At 43.6% G+C, this 19,723-nt stretch overlaps 1 long non-coding RNA gene across 1 annotated transcript in view; it reads left to right on the top strand.

Moving 5' to 3' along the window:
• Positions 1-6,329, top strand: part of LOC122707916 — a 28,361-nt gene extending 22,032 nt beyond the window's left edge. Inside the window, exons 2-3 of the long non-coding RNA XR_006344958.1 lie at positions 1,362-1,596; positions 6,042-6,329. This is a non-coding gene — a long non-coding RNA (uncharacterized LOC122707916). The remainder of the gene's footprint in view (positions 1-1,361; positions 1,597-6,041) is intronic.
• Positions 6,330-19,723: the final 13,394 nt, after the last annotated feature.

Raw genomic sequence — 19,723 nt, 5'->3', positions numbered from 1 at the left:
TTTTCCAGGGGATCTTCCTGACCCAGGGATGAAGCCCAGGTCTCCTGCACTGCAGGCAAATTCTTCATGGTCTGATTCACCAAAGAAGCCTTATATATACCTTAAAGGATTATAACTATATATACTATATGTATCTTAAAGGGTTGTATAAGGATTGAACACAATTTGTAAAGCACTTGCTACAGAGTAGATGGTTAAAGACTCTGCTTGCTCAGGTCCCTGTGGCAAAATCTTTCTTTGAACTTACTGTCTATTCCACAGAGCACTTTCCACATCCTGCCTTGTATTCTAAGTTGTTCTTTTATGTGAGTAAGTTGAGCCTCCTAACATTCAGTTGAAAACACACTGCGAGCAGGGAACCTTATTCACCCTTGAATCCTCCAGTGGTGCTGTATATAACTCATACTCGTTGGTGGATGACGGAGATCTCTGCTGAATATCTGACGTTATGACCATTGCTGTAGCCTTACTCTGTGATGACTGCGGAGTGGAAGACGTGAGGGACAGGGCCAGTGGAGCAGGCCAGGCTCTCGGGTGGTGCCTTTCCAAAGTCTTCAACTCTTCACCGCTCATGGCTACCAGGCTTCAAAATGGCGGCAGAGCGCCGCGCAGCATGGCGCTGCAGCTCCACCTACAGGAAAGGCGATTGGAGGAGCCGCTGGCGGCCCAACCACGTGACTACCTGCTCTCAGCCGCAGCCTGGGCACCCGGCAGGCATGTTCAGCGCGCATTTCACACTGTGACAATTTGAGAGACCAGGTGCACCCAAGAGGCAGGGGCAGATGAGAGCAAGAGTGGGGAGGAGGGAGCCCATCCACCAACAGACCCGAGTTCTCTGTTCCTCACAAAACATTTGCCTTTTACAAGCACTCAGGTAAATCCCAGCAGAACAGGGAGTGCCAAGAGAGGAAGCTGGCATTTGAAAGGCTTGCAGTATCAGCTAATTGGTCTCAAACCTAAATCATAAAAAGACCTGTAATTATGCTGCTTAGAATGAACACAGGAGGCTGTTGGGTGCGCGGTGCTGGAGCGGAGGGGCGGTGATGGGGAAGAGAGTCCGTTTTTTAAGTGAATTTATACTATTATAAGACCTGTCGCGGGTGAGTAATAAAAATGGCGATGCTAAGTTAAGCTTTGTGTTATCCTGTTTGCTCAGATGCTGCTTATGCCAGCTGTAGCCAGCAGAAAGCACTTTTCAATTTATTTTTATGACTCTTCTCTAAAAGCATTCCATTAAAGGAATATTACCCTGTATGAAGTTTGGAGGCACCAATGGCAGTTTATTTGCTTGTTGTGCTAGAAAGGAATAAACAGTTATCTGTGGTACCCATAATTTCAGTTTTGTCTTTCTCTCTCTCCAGTAAAGGGTCAAACGTGGCTTCTGCCTTCTGCCCTTCTGTGGACCACCCCCTCCTTCACAGAGTTTGCCTCAACCTCGGCCACATTTCAGTCCGGTCTGATTATCAGAACCGCTGAGTCTCAAGTTTGCAGCTTGCTCCGTTCATTTCCGTCATCCCATCGGTGAGAAGAAGCGTCTGCAGCCATCCTTCATGTCGGGAGGGATGAGCTGAAGGAGGCAGGGAGATGTCTCCTAAGGTAGAGTCTTTCTCCGCTATCATGGCTTCCAAACCTGCTTATTTGGCTCCTTTGGCAACACATTCCACAGAAGCTGTGATGTATAAATGTGGGGACTTCCCCTTTCTCTCTCACAAATAAAACAATTTCTAGAAGGAAAACAAAGCCTAGTGGTTGAGAGTAATGGGTTTTGGAGTCAGATTGCCTAAGTTTGAAATCTCACCCTGCCATGTAGGACCTGTTATCTTAGGTGAGTTACTTAACCTCTCTGCTCTTATTTTCTTAACCTATAGAATGGGGATGTGATAGTTCTCATCTGATAGGTTTTTGTGAAGGTTGAGTGACATCACTGGTGTAAAGTGTTTAAAGAAGTAACTGTCCCATAGTAAGAGCTATAAATAGTAGTCAATTTTTTTAAACTAATATTGTTACTGAGATCTCAGTAAATCTAAGGGAAGACTAGTTTTCTGGCTCTGATTTCACTACTAACTTGCCACATCACCTTAAACTTGTCACTTCACTTCTCTGGGATAGTCATTTAAGCCCCTCTCTCATTCATGGAGGGTTATGAAGACTAGCAAATGGCAAAAATCATGATATGTGAATGGCCTTATGACTATTTATGATGGTTTTATGACCCAGATGAAGATGGTGCTAACTCATGGTGTCAGTATGTTCTTTAAGCATATTTTGAAGATCTAGCATTGGGATGTCAATTTCCGAGTGAAGTAGTTTTTTATTTAAGTAATAGAGTCTTTGAGTTGCAAGAGATCTGAGATGCCATGAAGTTTTTATTTTTAGGCAGGAATTCCTTCAATGACTGCAATTTATGGCTGTTCGCAGCCTATTCTCTAATCTGCCCTAGAATGGTGGATTCATTCTTTTGCAGGCTCATCTTTCCTACTTCTAAATGATAGAATGCCCTCCTTTACAGTATCTGAAATCTTCCTCTTGCTGTCACTTTCATACAGTTGTGTTGGTTCTGCCCCGTGAACCTTCACAGATGAGTCTAATCCTTTTCTGCATCACAGATCCTCAGATATTTGCAGACAGTAGTTCTTATGTCTTTTCTGTTCTTGGCAAAACTCCTCCAAACATTTCTTATATGCCATGATGTCCAGAGGTTTCATCATCCTAACTACCTCCACTGGATGGAGGGATCCTTTATTGTCAACATCCTTTATAAAATGTGCCTGAAACTGACCACAGAATTCTGATTGTTGTTGAGATTCCTTGATTGTGACGTCATTCTGTGTGATCAAACCTATGTGATCAAAGGTGAAAGAAAGTGAAAGTTTAGTTGCTCAGTTGTGTTCGACTCTTTGCAACCCCATGGACTGTAGCCAGACAGTCTCCTCTGTCCATGGGATTCTCGAGGCAAGAATACTGGAGTGGGTTGCCGTTTCCTTCTCCATGGGATCTTCCAAACCCAGGGGTTGAACCCCATTGCAGGCAGATTCTTTACTGTCTGAGTCACCAGGAAAGCTTGGTTCTTACTTTTTTTAAGTTGCTACAGAACCTTGGTCAAGTTATTTATGCTCTGTGACCATGTCCCCCCACTAAAGTGGGAATAGTAAAACTTGCCTGCTGCATCCCTCATGGAGTTTGTGTGAACCTCAGAGGTGAGCAGGTACATGAAGGGGTTTGAAAGAGCCTTGGGAGAAATATTGGGATGAAATTTTATGGCTCTTGAGTTTGTGTGATCTGCTACAACTCTTGTGGTCTCTCCCCCATAAGCCCTGCTGTGAACCCATTTGTTACTCCACATTGATAACTGTGTAGATTCATCTTGTTGACTTTTCCTGTCATTTGGGTTTGTAGAATCATTTCAGAATCTTGATTTTGCTAATCTGTTTCCTGGCCATCACACCCTGCTCTGTGTTACCCACAAATTCAAGAAGCCTGTCTTCTGTAGCTTTACCTGAATGATGGATACAGATATTGAAAGTTTCCCTTCATGAGAACTTCTGTTAGGCTCTCCTTGCCCACAACATACACAGCTAAAGTAACAACTGCCTCTTTCCTGTTTTCTCTCCTAACACATATATATTTCACTCACAGAAACAATTTCTCTTTTCTTTTAAAGATATTTGGGTAAGCACCTCCTCTTCACCTGTAGACAGTAATACTCCTTAAGGACCAAGAATGTGCTGTGTTTACAGTTGTAGTGCCAAAGGCACTGATCTTACCTTGCATATAGAAGTTAACTTCAAGGATGTTGGACCATGAGCAGAGATTTTCATATCCCCCAAGGAAGAATCAATCCTCAGTGGCCAGTGATTTGACCTGTTATGCCTATGCAATGAAACCACCATAAAAAGCCAAAATGATGGGCTTTGGAGAGCTTCTTAGTTGGTGAACAAATGGAAATTTGGCCAAAATGGCGCATTTGCAGAGAAAGTGATGTGCTTTCATAATAAACTAATAATCTAGTAAGTGAAAAGTGAAAGTGAAAGTCACTCAGTCATGTCTGACTCTTTGCAACCCCATGGACTATAGTCCATGGAATTCTCCAGGCCAGAATACTGGAGTGGGTAGCCTTTCTGTTCTCTAGGGGATCTTCCCAACCCCGTTATCGAACCCAGGTCTCCCACATTGCAGGAATATTCTTTACCAGCTGAGCCACCAGGCAAGCCCAAGAATACTGGAGTGGGTAGCCTATCCCTTCTCCAGCGAATCTTCCCAACCCAGGAATCGAACCAGGGTCTCCTGCATTGGAGGCGGATTCTTTACCAGCTGAGTTATGAGGGAAGCCCCATAATCTAGTAAGGAAATATAATCTAGTAAGGAAAAGGTTATTCTGATTCAGTAAGCCACTCTAGCAAATTAACCAAACCTGAGGAGGAGGGAGTGTTGGAACCTTCCATCTGTAGCCGGTTGGTTACAGGCCTAGGTGACAGGTGGGACTTGTGATTGATGTTTAAGGGGGGAGGGGCAGTCTTGTAGGACTGAGCCCTTAACCTGTGGAATCTGATGCTCTGTCCAGATAGATACTATCAGAATTGAGCTGAATTGTAGGACTCTCAGGCAGTCTCACAGAAAATTGGTTGGTGTCCTTGATGGAATTGATTGCAATTATCAATGGTCAAAATTTACTGTGTTCCAGTTTGAGGATAGCCTGTTCCATTGTTTTAGTTTGGAACTGATGGAATTGATTGCCCCTTGATGGAATTGATTGCAGTTATCAATGGTCAAAATTTATTGTGTTCCAATTTGAGGATAGCCTGCTCCATTGTTTTAATTTGCTAGAGGTAAAGTGTTTTCTTGGAGGGAATCATTGGAAGTAATTTGTGAAGTCATCAAAAAATAATTTTGAGCCAGTGGGATAAATAAAGCAGTTTAGTAGTATGAAAACATAGGTAAAAAATAAACTAATAACAATGTATTGAAAATTATGATTGAACATTAGCTAACATTTTCTGGGGTTTACAAAGTGTCTGGTCTGTGAAAGTTACAAAAAAAGGAAAGAGAGAGAGAGGAGAGGGGAAAAAGAGAGAAAGAGAAAGAAAGAAAAAGGAAAGAAAAGAAAGAAAAAGGAAATCATCAAGCAACTCTTTGGTGAGTTCTTTGAAGTCTAATACTTCTTTGGTTGTACAATTTATTGTGACAAAAATTTATTAAAATATCATAAAAGATATCACTTTGTAACACTATCTTGTAACATTTTTAGTCTTGCCCAATGTTGTGGGGAGTTTTTTGTTTTTGTGTTGCTGTAGCTAAGAAGCTAAGAAACAGTTATTTGGTTCTCAGGAATACTGCAATATAATAGGAAAGATGAGAAGAAATTGATGTACAAAATGGAAAGATGCAACATACTATAGAATCTATGGGCTAAGAGAAGTTCATTGTAAAGAAACTGCCATGACTGCTTGTATATGTAATAGGAGAAAGTGCATAATTGAGCGCTGGAAAATGTCCATGTACTAAAGAATCTCATTCCGAGTTAGGCTCCTTTTCCATTTACCAAGAGAATGGAGGAGGATTTCCCTTTACCATGGGCATTAATTTTCCCAAAGTTCCAAGCGAGGTTAGCATTCTTAATTTTCTCTGGATCTTCACTTTCACACCTCAGAGCAAGCTATTGCTGAAACAGGGAGATGTGGAAAATTTGGTATGAGTTAAATGAAAGTTAAAATAAGCAGAAGTTGGGGTGATGAGAGGTTCATGGGAATACAGAGTGAGCCCCAGCAGAAGGCAAACATAAAGGAAGATGTGTCAGACAATTGAGGGGATGACTTCCTTAGTGAATATATGGTTTTTCTTTGTTCAAATCCAAGTAAAAGCCTGTTATAGTAATTTTTGTCCAATAAAAGTTGAAAGCATAAAGCAAATTGTTTCTTCTCAGACCTTTGAAATCCTTGATGCCTAGATTAGGTTTGTTTGTTTGTTTGTTTTTGTTTTTTGCTTGCATTTCAGTCACTGTATTTTCAGCTTTATAATTTCATGTGATTTTTGTCTCCCCTAAGCCTGACTCCCTTCTTCGATTACCAACTTCAGAAACCAGCACACACAATTGGGAGAGGAGTCTGGAGATTCATCCCCTCTGGACTGTAAAGATGACAAATCTCTCTCAACTCTTTGGTTAGAAAATACAATTAAGTGGACTGGAGTGGGCTCTCTCCAAAGAAAATTGGCTGGATTGAGATGTGAGTATCTTAGAAGCTGAACCAATAAAAATCAATCATTCCCATCCCCTGTGGAAATGGCACTAGGGGAAAAGTTTGCTTTGATATCTCTGCTGTGGACGAAACGTGTGTGATTCTTACCCAATCAATAAAAATCTCTAAAATGAAAGATTGAAGCCGTCAGGAGCTGTAATGTCTCTGAGATGAGAAATGTTTGTGAGAATTGTCTCCCCTAAATGCTACCCACTTTCTCTCACCCCATCTGAGTGCTTGCCTGGTTTGGGAGCTCTGCGTGCTGTCTTTTTGCTCAAGCTAGGAAGGCTTGAGGAATCTCCAAGTCCGTGTGAGCCACTTCCCAGAAAACAACACATGGCTAAACAACCTGCCTACAGGATCACGGGGCGGGGAAGGAGGCTGCTGAGGGGTGGTGCCCATCCCTGCCTTTACCTTAACCCGGAAGATCTGGCCCTGTCCTGTGTCTAAATACTTCCAGGAAACGAGCTGGCATGCTGCCTGAGATGAAACTCTCACTGAAGACATTCTTATTTTTAGTCTTTTATTTAATTCCTTAATCCCAATTATGATTAATTGAGATTCCCTCTGATGCCACCCTGGGACCAGCGATGGCTATGGCTGTGCTTAAGGTGACGTTTCTTGGGGGGACTAAACGAACGCATTTGCCAACCAGATTCTTGAAATCAATTTGTTAATTCTAGTGTCTGTGTCTTAATAAGATGGGTCATAGCATAAAAATCAGCAACCGCACCCTGAACTTGATTTCCTAATGCCGGCCACTTTAGGATGATTTGTTGGACTGTCCTTTGGGTGAACATAGTAAATAACTGGGTCTCTCCTGTCTCCTCACAACACAGAGAGAGGAGAAACTCTTCATTTTCCAACTTTATGCTTGGCCAACTACTTTTTTGTTAAATTGTGGTAAAATATACACACACACGCTCACACACACACACACACACATATAAAGTTACCACTTTAGCTGTTCAATTTTTTCATTATATTTATTATGTTGAAACTCAGTGGTTGTTTCCTGTTACCACTTTTAAGTTTACAGTTCAGTGCATGCATGCTGCATGCTAAGTCACTTCAGTCATATTCAACTCTGTGACCCCATGGGCTGTAGCCCACCAGTCCATGGAATTCTCCAGGCAAGAATACTGGAGTGGGTTGCCATGCCATTACAGTTCAGTAACATCAAATATATTCACATCATTGTGCAACTCTCACCACCACCCAACTCCAGAACTTTTTCATTTTCCTAGACTCAAACTCTGTACCCATTAAGGAATAACTGCCCATTCCCTCCTCCCCCAGTCTCTGGAAGCCACTCTTCTATTTTGTGTCTCTATGAATTTGGCTATTCTCAGCTGCTTCATGTAAGTAGATTAAAACATTACTTTTTGTCTTTTTTATTTGGCTTATTTCACATACATAGTATAAGGCCTTCAAGGTGCATCCATGTTGTAGAATGTGATAAAATTTCATTCTAGGGCTGAATAATATTCCATTGCATGTATACACCATAGTTAGATTATTCATTCATTTCTTGGTTATGTTGTTTCACCTTTTGACTATTGTGAATGATGCTACCCTGAAACAAATATACAAATATCTTTGAGTCCTGATTTCAACTCTGTTTTTTTTTTGGGGGGGGGGGCAGGGGTTCAAATCCTTTTTTTAGTTATTAATGTTTATTGGACTGTGGTTGCTTTACAGTGTTTAATTAGTTTCTGCTGTATACCGAAGTAAATCGGCTGGCTTCATGGATACATGTACCTACACTTTGGTAGATATCCTTCCTATTTAGGTTGCCTCAGAGCATTGACTTTCCTGTGGCATACAATAGGTTCTCATTAGTTACCTATTTTAAGCATGGTAGTGTATATGTCAATCCCAATCTCTCAATTCATCCCACCTTCCCCTTCCCCCCTTGGTGTCCATACATTTGCTCCCTACATCTGTGGCTCTTTTTCTGTTTTGCAAATAAGTCACCTGGGCCATTTTCTAGATTGCACATATAAGCAGTACTATATGACATTTGTTTTTCTGTTTGACTTATTCACTCTCTGTGACAGTCTCTAGGCCCATCCATATGTCTGGAAATGGCCCAGTTCTGTTCCTTTTTATGGCTGAGTAATACTCCACTGCATATATGTACCACATGCTTTATCCATTTGTCCACTGATGAACATTTAGGTTGCTTCCATGTCCTGGCTGTTGTAAATAGCGCTGCAGTGAATATTGGGGTGCATGTATCTTTTGGAGTTGAGTTCTCTCCAGGAATATGCCCAGGAGTGGGATTGCTGGGTCATATGGTCATTCTATTTTTAGTTTTTAAAGGAATATCTGTACTATCTCCATAGTGGCTGTACTAATTTACATCCCCAGCGACAGTGTAGGAGGGTTTCCTTTTCTCCACACCCTCTCCATCATTTATTATTTGTACACTTTTTGATAATGGCCATTATGACTTGTGTGAGGTGATACCTTATTGCAGTTTTAATGTGCATTTCTCTAATAATCAGTGATGCTGAGCAACTTTCTGTGTGTTTGTTGCTCATCTGTATGTCTTCTTTAGAGAAATGTCTATGTAGGTCTTCTGCTCTTTTTTTTTATTGGATTTTTTTTTTTAATATTCAGCTACTTGAGCTGTTTGTTTATTTTAGAGATTAATCCCTTGTCAGTTGCTTCATTTGTAAATATTTTCTCCCATTCTGAGAATTATCATTTTTTTTTTTTTGTAGAGTTCTGTGTACTCCTGCCACCTCTTCTTACTCTCTTCTGCTTCTGCTAGGTTTTTGCCATTTTTGTCCTTTATTTGTGCCCATCTTTGCATGAAAGTTTCCCTTGGTATCTCCAATTTTCTTAAAGAGATCTCTAGTCTTTCCCATTCTATTGTTTTCCTCTGTTTCTTTGCGTTGTTCACTTAAGAAGGCTTTCTTATCTCTCCTTGCTATTGTCTGGAACTCTGCATTCAGGTGGGTTTATCTTTCCCTTTCTTCTTTGCCTTTCACATCTCCTCTTTTCTCAGCTATTTGTAAGCCCTCCTCAGACAAACCACTTTGACTTCTTGCTTTCCTTTTCCTTGGGTGGGGATGGTTTAGGTCACCACTTCCTGTCCAGTGTTACAAACCTCCTTCTGTAGTTCTTTGGGCAGTCTATCTACCAGATCTAGTCCCTTGAATCTCTTCATCACCTCCACTGTAAAATAGCAAGGGGTTTGATTTAGATCATATCTGAATGACCTAATGGTTTTCCCTGCTCTCTTCGATTTGAGCCTGAATTTTGCAATAAGGTGCTGATGACCTGAGCCACAGTCGGCTCTAGGTCTTGCTTTTCCTCAAGTGGGTACCTCTCCCGGTGATTGTGGAGGCAGGGGCCAGGGGGGTGGGGCAGGGGGTTACAATGGCAGCCTCCCCCGCCGGCCTTGTGTGTGGCACCTTGCTTCCATGATGGCCCAGGCTTCTTCTGCCAGAAGTGATGGGAACTTCTTACTCCCATCCCTTCAGGCTGTCTCTTAATATCCAACAGCCATCCTCTCCATTGGTCTGCTCTCCAAACCCCACGTTCCAGCATCCAGCCCCCTCTGCACAGAGGAACAAGGTAGTCCCTTCCCACTTCACCTCTTCTTTCTTTCATCCTACCAAGTGGCATAAGGATTTTTCTGGTCCTTTCAGATGTCTGAGGTCTTCCACGAGTGTTCAGCAGCTGCTTTGTGAGAACTTTTTCATTTGCAGATGTATTCTTGATGTACTTGTGAGGAGAAGAGAATTCCACATTTTCCTATTCTGCCATCTTGACTCCTTCCCCTGCTTTCAAATCTTTGCGGGGGTATATGCAAGAAATGGAATTCCTAGGTCATAATTCCATGCTTTTCTTTTAGAGAAACTCCTGTACTGTTTGCCACGGTGGCTGTATCATTTTACATTCCCACTAATGATGCACAAAGATTCCAAGTTCTTCACATTCTTACCAACACTTATTTTTTTTTTTTTAAATAATGGCCATCTTAATGGCCAGCTACTCTTTTATTTATGGGAATACATAAAATTTTGTGGGTTTTTTTCCATCTTTTTTTGGTTGGTATTTCTTTAGTAGTCTCTTCTTGGGCAGAGCCATGAAAAATTCTTAATTTGTCTTTTCAGCCTCACACCCTCACTTTGGTATGCTGTTAAGAAGCCAGAAGTACTTGGTGGTACCTTGAGACGATAGAGTCATGGCAATAATACCTCTAGCTGATTTTCTTTCTATTTCAATTTCCAAATTGTATTTTAACGTTTCTTTTGTGATGTTCTCTCACTCAACATGCTTAAAATTGACTTCGTTATTTTGACACCATCACTTACACCTCTGTGACTTCTGGCAAATTATTTAAGGTGAGCTTCTGTTTCCTTGATTGTAAAAGAGAATAATAATACTAAAGCACAGGGTTGTTTATGGAGACTAAATTAGATAGGGTCCATAGAGCATTTACTACAATGAGTAGCACATAGTGATATTTCAGTAAGCAAAAGCCCTTATTTTTTTTTAACTTTTCTTCTAACTGAATAATATCTGTATCTTTTTTTTAGGGGGGGTCAATTTATGGTACCAGTCTTCTTTAAGTATTGAAGCCTTATACCTCAGAATAAACCTTTCAATCCTGCTTTATATCCATTCTGTTGGTTTTTTATCAATCATTATTTTCAACACTTCTTGCATTATAATAAACTTTTAATGGATTATCAATTTAGCAAACACCTGCTGAATCCCTGAAGCACTGACTCCAGCTTCTTCCTCCTTAGTGTGTCCAGTACTTCACTAACAGATTCATTTTCCTACAACAGTGTTTCAAGTGGTCATTCCTATTTTTAAAAAACATTTATTGATCTCTTCTAACCTTTACAGCCTGGAAGTAATACACACATTCTGTCTTTCCAGTCATCAGTTCAGTTCAGTTGCTCAGTCGTGTCTGAATCTTTGTGACCCCATGGACTGCAGCATGCCAGGCCTCCCTATCCATCACAACTCATGGAGCTTGCTCAAACTCATGTCCATTGAGTCGGTGATGCCATCCAACCATCTCATCCTCAGTCGTCCCCTTCTCCTCCTGCCTTCAATCTTTCCCAGCATCAGGGTCTTTTACAATGAGTCAGTTCTTCGCATCAGGTGGCCAAAATATTGGAGTTTCAGCCTCAGCATCGGTCCTCCCAATGAATATTCAGGATTGATTTCCTTTAGGGTTGATTGGTTGGATCGCCTTGCAGTCCGAGAGACTCTCAAGAGTCTTCTCCAACACCACAGTTCAAAAGCATCAATTCTTTGGTGCTCAGCTTTCTTCATAGTCCAACTCTTACATCTGTACATGACTACTGGAAAAACCAAAGCTTTGACTAGACAGACCTTTGTTTTTTGGGTGTGTGTGTGTGTGTGAGAATTCCCTAATCTTATGAAAGGAGCATGATTCTCCAGTTCTCTCCCAACCCCCACCCCACGTGCAGATTTAGTGATCTCTGAATTTATTTTCTTTCATTTGAGGCAGCCAGTCATTCTCTTGGCTTTGATATATTGTTTTTGCCCTTGTACCACCATAGCAAGGATGCTCGGGCTCTAACTTAATTGACTGCTCAAGTAAACTCTAGTTATCGTTTGAAACCTAGTTTTCCTACAGTTGTTTTGTGGATCACAGTTTACCAAATTATTGGAGAGAGTTCCTTGGCCTGGAAGAACAAGAGGAAATCTTTCATCCCATACCTGGGCTGCAGTCTTTTTCCAAACACGTCTCAAAGCAGTGACATCTTATTCTTTTCTTACAAAAACTATGATTTTAAAATGCAACAGGAGAGAGATGTGATGTACCATCTTGTTTAGAGCACTGTCTCTGCAGTTAGATCTAGGTTCTAATCCTGATTCTACTGCTTATTGACTAAAAGATTTGGAAAATTACTTAATCTTTGTGTTCCTTAGAGTATCAGTGAAATAAGGGCAGGAAATGAGTAGAGTTATTGCCATAATATAAAAATATTAACTCATTCATTGATTATTTGGAATAGAATGTGCTTAAATAAATGGCAGTGTTGTTGTTATAGACATCATAATTTTGTAGTTTTCTCTTCCTAGGTCTTTGGTGTTGGTATGTTGGGGAAGGCAAGAATAGCAATGCAATGAGACTACCATGGACCTTGTTATGGCTAAAATTGTTCTATCCTTCTAACTTCCCCTTTATGTTGCCTGTGCCCAGTTTATGCCTGGACTGACTCGAGAGAGGGAGTCCTCCAATACAAGAAGGCTTTGTTCTCATGGGAGGAGATGGGTCTAATGGATGCTGGGTCTCACTTCTACCACCTTTCCAGTCATCCCAGTTTTATTCTTAATCCAAAGCTGGAATACAAATATGTTCTTTTATGGTGAACCTCATTGAGTGTTTGGTTTCTTTTCTTTTCTTTTTTTTTTGTATTGGAGTATAGCCAATTAACAACGTTGTGATAGTTTCAGGTGGACGGGAAAGGGACTCAGCCATACATACACATGGATCCATTCTCCCTCAGGCTCCACTCCCCTCCAGGCTGCTACATAACATTGAGCAGAGTTCCCTGTCCTACACAATAGGTCCTTGTTGTTTGTCTATTTTTTTTTTTTTTTTCTGATAGTGGAGTGCAGTTTATTACACCGGCGGGCCCAAGGCAGAGTCTCCTCTTAGCCAAGGACCCCGACCAGCATTTGTGAAAATCTTTTATACCCCATGCATATGATGTGTACGTGTCCAAACCCACTACCCCAATTCCCTTGAGACTTATATAAACAAAGGAAGGGTAAATACAACTACAATAACCCCATCATTCACGTGTTATGTGTTCAAACAGTCAATAATCAATAAGCCCGCAGTTACATTCCAAATAGTTAATAACCGATAAGCCTGTGCTTACATTCTGATAGATAGTGTCCGGAGGCAGGGGTGATTAGTGTCTGTTTTCTCTTAGGTGATGAGTAACCTGGATATGATCTTCAAGGTTCCCCTGCCCAGAGGGGGTCTTATCCTTCCATTGTCGTTCCCACAGGCACTAAGCAGAGAGTTCAGAGTCCACTGGAGAGGTGGCCGAGCACGATCAGCACAGACAGACCTGAGATGGAGTCCAGGCCCTATGAATTCCTTCTTCATTCCCCCCTCTTGATGCTCTTAGTTTCTGTAATGAGCATCATTCATTGAGATATATTGTACCTTAGCCCTCCTGTCACCCATATGAGAGAATGCTATCAACTTCTGTGTCACAAAATCCACAAGGCATTGTAGGAAGCAGGGCCCACAGAGCAGTATGATTAAGATTACTATAACAACAGTTACAATGGGTTTCCACCAGTCTCCCTTTACCCAGGAGAGGACTGAAGTCCAAAAGGGAATATTTTCATTAGACATGGCTTTCACTTGATTTTGCATATCCTCTAAGGCAGTAAATACATTTCCAGACAGGTCAGGGATGTACACGCAACATTCGACTTTAATTACGGCACAAGTCCCTCCTTGGGCTGCTGTGAGTATGTCTAATGCCATCCTATTTTGAATTACTGCCTTCCTCATCTGAATTTGTTCCTTATTCAAAGCTTGAATGGCTTTGGTACTGTCTAAGAGGGCCTGTTTAGTGAAATTAGTTAAGGCCTCTACCTTAACCATGATATCTGTTGTCCCTACAGAGGGTACAAACAAGGCAGCAAGATAGTCATACCATTGGAACACAGATTGTGTCCATCTTGCATGCAGATAGGGCAGGTTTACTGGAGGCTGGTGTAGGCTAGGCTTAATTCTGCCATGGGTGAAAGCAAATCCTAATGTGCAATGCCGCACCCAGCCAACTGGTAACCATGGCCATAAGTTAAGCCCACAGAGCCACTGGGTCCCATTGGGGGCTACCCAGCGCATTCCAGGATTATATTTCCAGTCGGAACCAGGCCACTGAACAGACTGATTGGGGTGATAGGTAACTTCCAAGATTTGTTTACATTGTTCAAGGGACAAATAACCCATATATTTTAAATCTTTTGGGTCTAGGGGGTGGTCTCCAAATCCAACTTTCTGTTCTTTTTGTTTCCAGCAAATAGTAGCAGGGGTAATCAATTGTCCTTTCTCAGGAGTCATCCAGAAATATTCATCCCAGACCTGGTAGTATTGCTCAAGGTACCAGGAGGCCTGTCCCCGTTTTGTTAAGGGAGCCCTTTTCCTCTTTAATTTTCATATATGAGGTATAAGCCTTTGTTATCTCCATAAGGCTGGTGTTCATGTTAAATGTAACCCTATGTCCCTGGCCCATTGATGGCTTCTTCTTACACCAGGAAAGCAAAGAAAGGTTATGGTTGGTGAGAGAGAGGAACAGAGTGGCGATACCCACCAGGGGAGTCTGTCCATTACTGACAGGGGCATAGCCCCACATACCCAACAGTTGGCGGAGTTGTGGCCCACAAGATGAAGACGTTGCCCTGTGCAGGAGCAGTGGTCAGGTTCAGAATTGCATTTGTGAGGCCGAGCAGCAGGAGTCGTTTACCCAGCTCCATCCTGTAGAGGGCTCGTCCGGGACCTTGTTTTCTTCTTCCTCCTCAGAATGATCTTGGTTTCCCGTGGGTCGGTGGGGTCCTTCTGGGTGGTCCACTTGGCGTCCTCCGGGTCAGCGTGGTATGCCTTCTTTGCTCTGGTGTGATGGATCAAGGGGAAATACCTGCAACTTTAACTGCAGTAGGAGTAGTTAGAATAACATAAGGGCCCTTTCACCAAAGGGCTAGCAAATCATGTTCCCAATCTTTGACCCACACTTGGTCACCAAGTGTAAACTCATGAATTTGTTCCCCAAGGGGGAACGGCACCCTTTCCTGTACAAACTTAGTTACCTGATTTATTACCTTACCCAGTTCCATCTGCTGTGAAATCCTATCCCCCCTTACCTGAGGCAAATTTGTTGACACCTGTTTTATTATGGGAGGAGGCCTCCCATACACAATTTCGTATGGAGAATAGCCTTGGGACTGTGGGGTCATCCTGAGTTTGAGCAGAGCCATCGGAAGCAAGTCCACTCAGGAGCAGTCAGTCTCTCTGATCCACTTGGAGAGTCTCTTTAAGTGTCCAGTTGGTTCATTCCACTATCTCAGAACTCTGGGCCTATATGCAGTGTGCAGTTTCCATTTGATGTTTAAAGTTTTGCTTACTTGTTGTACTAAATCAGCTGCAAAAGCCGGGCCATTGCCTGATCCAATGCTGGTAGGAAATCCAAATCTGGGAACCATTTCCCTAAGCAGGCACTGGGCTACTTCTGATGCTCTTTCAGTCCAGGTAGGAAAAGCTTTTACCTATCTCAAGAATGCACATATCATGACCAGCAGATAACGGTAGTGTCGGTGAGGTTTCATTTCAGTGAAGTCTACTCCCAGGTGTTCAAGGGGCAGTGTGCCTTTCAGCTGAATACCCAGAGGATTTTGTCTGAATACCCGAGAGGCAGCATTAACCTGTGAGCAGGCAGCATGGCTTAGGTGGGTCGCTTGGTGTGTCTGGCTTACCAGAGTGTGTGCCAGCTCCTCCGGTACCAATAATTTGTCACTTGACAATTCCCACCATCTCTTTTCAGTCTTGATGGCCCCTTCCGCTCTGGCTAACCTGACAGCCGTTGTCCTTGTTTTATCAGGCTAGTGCCATCAGTATATAGGACCCAATTAGGGTCTGGAACCTTGAGCCCTTCTTTGAAACAAACCCCAGATACCTTACCTCCTCTTTGTAGATTGTGCCTTCTTTTTCAACACCCGGTAATCTGCTTCCATCAACAGCTGAAGCAGTGCATTTGTCCCTTTCCAGCATTTTTCCTTGGTCTCAGGCAGCCAGCAGCAGTTCATCCCCGTATTGTAGGAGCTGACATCCATACTCTTCTGGATGGAATGAGTCCAGATCAGAAGCCAAGGCTTCCCCAAAGATGGCTGTGGTGTTAGCCTTTGTTATCTGGTGCTCCCGACTGAATATTCCCATTCAAAGGCAATGATGGGCTGTGATGCTGGGGCGAGGTGTATACAGAAGAAGACATCTTTGAGATCTAGGCAAGTGTAAACTTTAGTCCTCGGTGGGAGGAGGCTAAGCAAGGTATAGGGGTTTGGAACAGTGGGGTGTAAAGTCACAGTAGCCTGGTTGACTAGTCTGAGATCTTGTACAGGTCTATAGTCCTGTCCTCCTTCTCTTTTGACTGGCAGGATTGGCGTATTCCAAGCTGACTGGCACTCTACTAGAATGCCTGCTTGTTTTAATCTATTGATGTGGGGCAATATGCCGGTTCAGGCCTCCATCCATAGCGGGTACCGGAGCCCTCTAACCGGGATGGTGCCTGGTTTGAGTTCCATTATCACTGGGGCGTGATGTTCAGCCAGCCTGGGGGGAGGGGAGGTTGTCTTCCACCCAGACCTCAGGGAACAATTGAGTTAGCTCCCTCATGCTCTTCTGGCCCACCCGGCTCTGCCTTCAGGGGCTCATGCAACCTCCACTCATCTTGGGTTGGCACTGAGAGAGAGGGCAAATAAGTCATAGAGTCCGTCCAGAAGGTGGGCCTCTCCTCAGGGGAGAAAGTCACCTGTGCTCCTAGTTTGGAGAGCAAGTCTCCTCCCAACAGGGGTACTGGGCACTCAGGAATGTCACTTGGTGCCCCCCCCCCCATCTGACATTTTCTGGGCTGGCAAAATGATTTAGTCATCTCTTCTCCCGATACCCCAGTTACAGCGGTAGTCTTTCTGGACAGAGGTGCCACAGGTTTTGTTACTACCGACAGTTCTGCTCCTGTATCCACCATGAAGTCAATGTTTTGGTCCCCCACTTTTACGGTTACCATGGGCTCTCAGGGACCTGATATCTCTGAGCCCTGGCAGCCCTAGTTAATTTCCAAGTCAGCAAGCCCCAAAACTGCAGGAGCTTCCTCTTCTTTCCTTGCCTTAGGGCATTCATTCTTCCAGTGGCCAAAAGCTTGCACCGGGCACAATGGTTTGGCTGTAACAGGGACCCGGGCCTCCCTTGGGACCGGTTGAAGGACTGTCCTGTCCCTGGGGCAGATGAGGTTTTCTGGAGGGCCCGAGATAGACTTTTCCAGAGCAGCAGCTAGCACTGTAAGTCTCTTGTCTGTTCCCTTTTATTCCCTCCGGCTCTCTGGCAGAGCGCAGTCTCTGTTTAATTCCAACATCTCCCTCCCCCTCTTGTCAGTACTCACCGGGAGAGGCGGGTATAGCTTGGGCGGTTTGGTTGGAGCCGGATCCTGGAAGTGTTGGCCAGAGGCTTCTGTCACCGGGATCGGAGCCTGCCCAAACGGCGGCTCTATGAACTCCTGGAAAGCTGGCGGAGGAGCAGTGGCTGTTGCAGAAACTTCACCTGGCCCTGGATCGGGCATTAAGGCGGCCTCCGGTCCTGGTGAAGCACTGGGAGGCAGGCGCGTCATTATCCAGCATGGGGGAGGGGTCAGGTCATCTCCGTCCAAATCCTGTAGAATTTCCTTTTTTATCATCAGTCAATTCTTGTGCCATTAATATTTTTCCCTTTCCCTTCTGGATACAGAACCTTGTCCAAGTAGGAGGGTCTCAAGCTAACCCTAGCCATGAGTCAATAGATGGATATTGATCCAGGTGTCCTGGTTCTCCTGTGACTACTGTGTAGATTGCTTCCACTATTTTTAAGTTCATGGTGTTCTCTGGTGGCCATCCTGCTCCCATAGGGGTCCATTCGACCTCACAGAGTATGTGGAGGCAGTTAGGCTTCATCTTCACCCCATAGTCTCCTCCTAATCCCTTCTTTAAATTTTTAATCATGCATTCCAATACAGTTGCCTTAGATTCACTTTCCCCCATCTTGCTTACCTTCTCGGACCTTCTTTTACTTTTCCTTTTCGTTCTGCCTACGAAGTTCTCAGTACCCTATGTACTTCTGATATTTCCACTCAGTGACACTAAAATTGCCATTCTGCCTCCTTCCTAATTGGGGTGAGAAGAGCCTTACCTGCCAGATCCCAGAGGGAGAAGGGGGGTCAGCATGTCTTCACCTGCCGGTCAGCACAGCTGAACCAGAACATCACATGGTCCAAGACTGTTTTTCCCTTAAAGTCCATTCTGCCTTGGTGGGCTTGATCAGGTGCGGATGAAAACACAGATGGGTTAAATATCTCATGTCCCAGGCCATCTCCGGAAAAGCCAATTCATACTCACTTCTGTATCCCCCTCCTTCTAGCCTAACAATTCCGAGGGGGTCAAGAATTTCACAGCAGACGGGACACCTCCTGGGGGAGGGCAGAATACGAGCATACAAGGACCAGTTTCTTATCTTAAGAATCCCCTGGCGATCACATGGTAATAATTTTCCCCGAGACAGCGTGGACACACCTCCTAAATGTCCTTCAGAAATTTCCTTCCTAAACCCTAGCACGCTCGTCGACCTGTGTACCAAGCAATCGCCACCTGCCTATTCCAGGCTCCTGTGGGTCCCCGCTCCTTCTAGTCCCTCCCAGGGGGGTGATCAGGCCCCCTCTTCCACCCTGCCGGGTGGGCTCCTCCTCACCTGAGCGCTCAGTTCCCCTGCTGCTGTCCACTACCTGCTGATGTGAAAGGTCTGGGCGTTGAGAAGCAGAATCCTTCCAGAGGGGCGAGGCGCCTTCCCCCCTCTGGGAGATTCAAGCTACAAAGCCTCGGGATGGTCTCAAATGAGACCTGTCTCCTCAAAGCGAGGAGTTTCCCGGCCAATGCACCAAATGTTATAGCCACGCTTTCTGGGAAACAAACTCACTCAGAAGGACAATGCAGATAGTGGAGTGCAGTTTGTTACACCGGCGGGCCCAAGGCAGAGTCTCCTCTTAGCCAAGGACCGGTTGTCTATTTTAAATATAGCAGTGTGCACCTGTCCATCTCAAACTCCCCTACTATCCCTTCCCCTATCTTTGCTCCCCTGTCAGCAACCATAAGTTCATTCTCTAGATCTGTGAGTCTGTTTATATTTCATAACAAGTTCATTTGTATCATATCTTTTTAGATTCTACATATAAGGGATGTCATCCTATCTTTCTGTTTCTCTGTCTGACTTACTGAACTCAGTATAACAATCCCTAGGTCCATCCATGTTGCTGCGGATGACATTATTTCATTCTTTTTGATAACTGAGTAATATTTCATTGTGTAAATGTGCCATGACTTCTTTACCTATTTATTCCTCTGTCAATGGGCATTTAGGTTGTTCTATGTCTTGGCCACTGTAAATAGCACTGCAATGAACACTGGGGAGAGTGCATGGGTCCTTTTGGACCATGTTTTGTCTCTGGATATAAGCCCAGGAGGGGGATTGCATGGTCATATGGTAGCTCTATTTTTAGTTTTTTCAAGGAACCTCCATATTGTTCACAGTGGCTGTACCACTTTACATTTCCACCAACAGTGCAGGAGGGTTCACTTCTTTCCACACCCTCTCCAGCACTTATTATTTGTAGATTTTTGATGATAGCCATTTTTACTGGTGTGAGGTGATGTCTTGTTGTAGTTTTGAT

Source organism: Cervus elaphus, chromosome 14 (assembly GCF_910594005.1).
Source record: "Cervus elaphus chromosome 14, mCerEla1.1, whole genome shotgun sequence".
NCBI lineage: Eukaryota > Metazoa > Chordata > Mammalia > Artiodactyla > Cervidae > Cervus > Cervus elaphus.
Note: the sequence above shows the minus strand (reverse complement) of the source record. Positions and strands in the feature narration are given on the sequence as shown.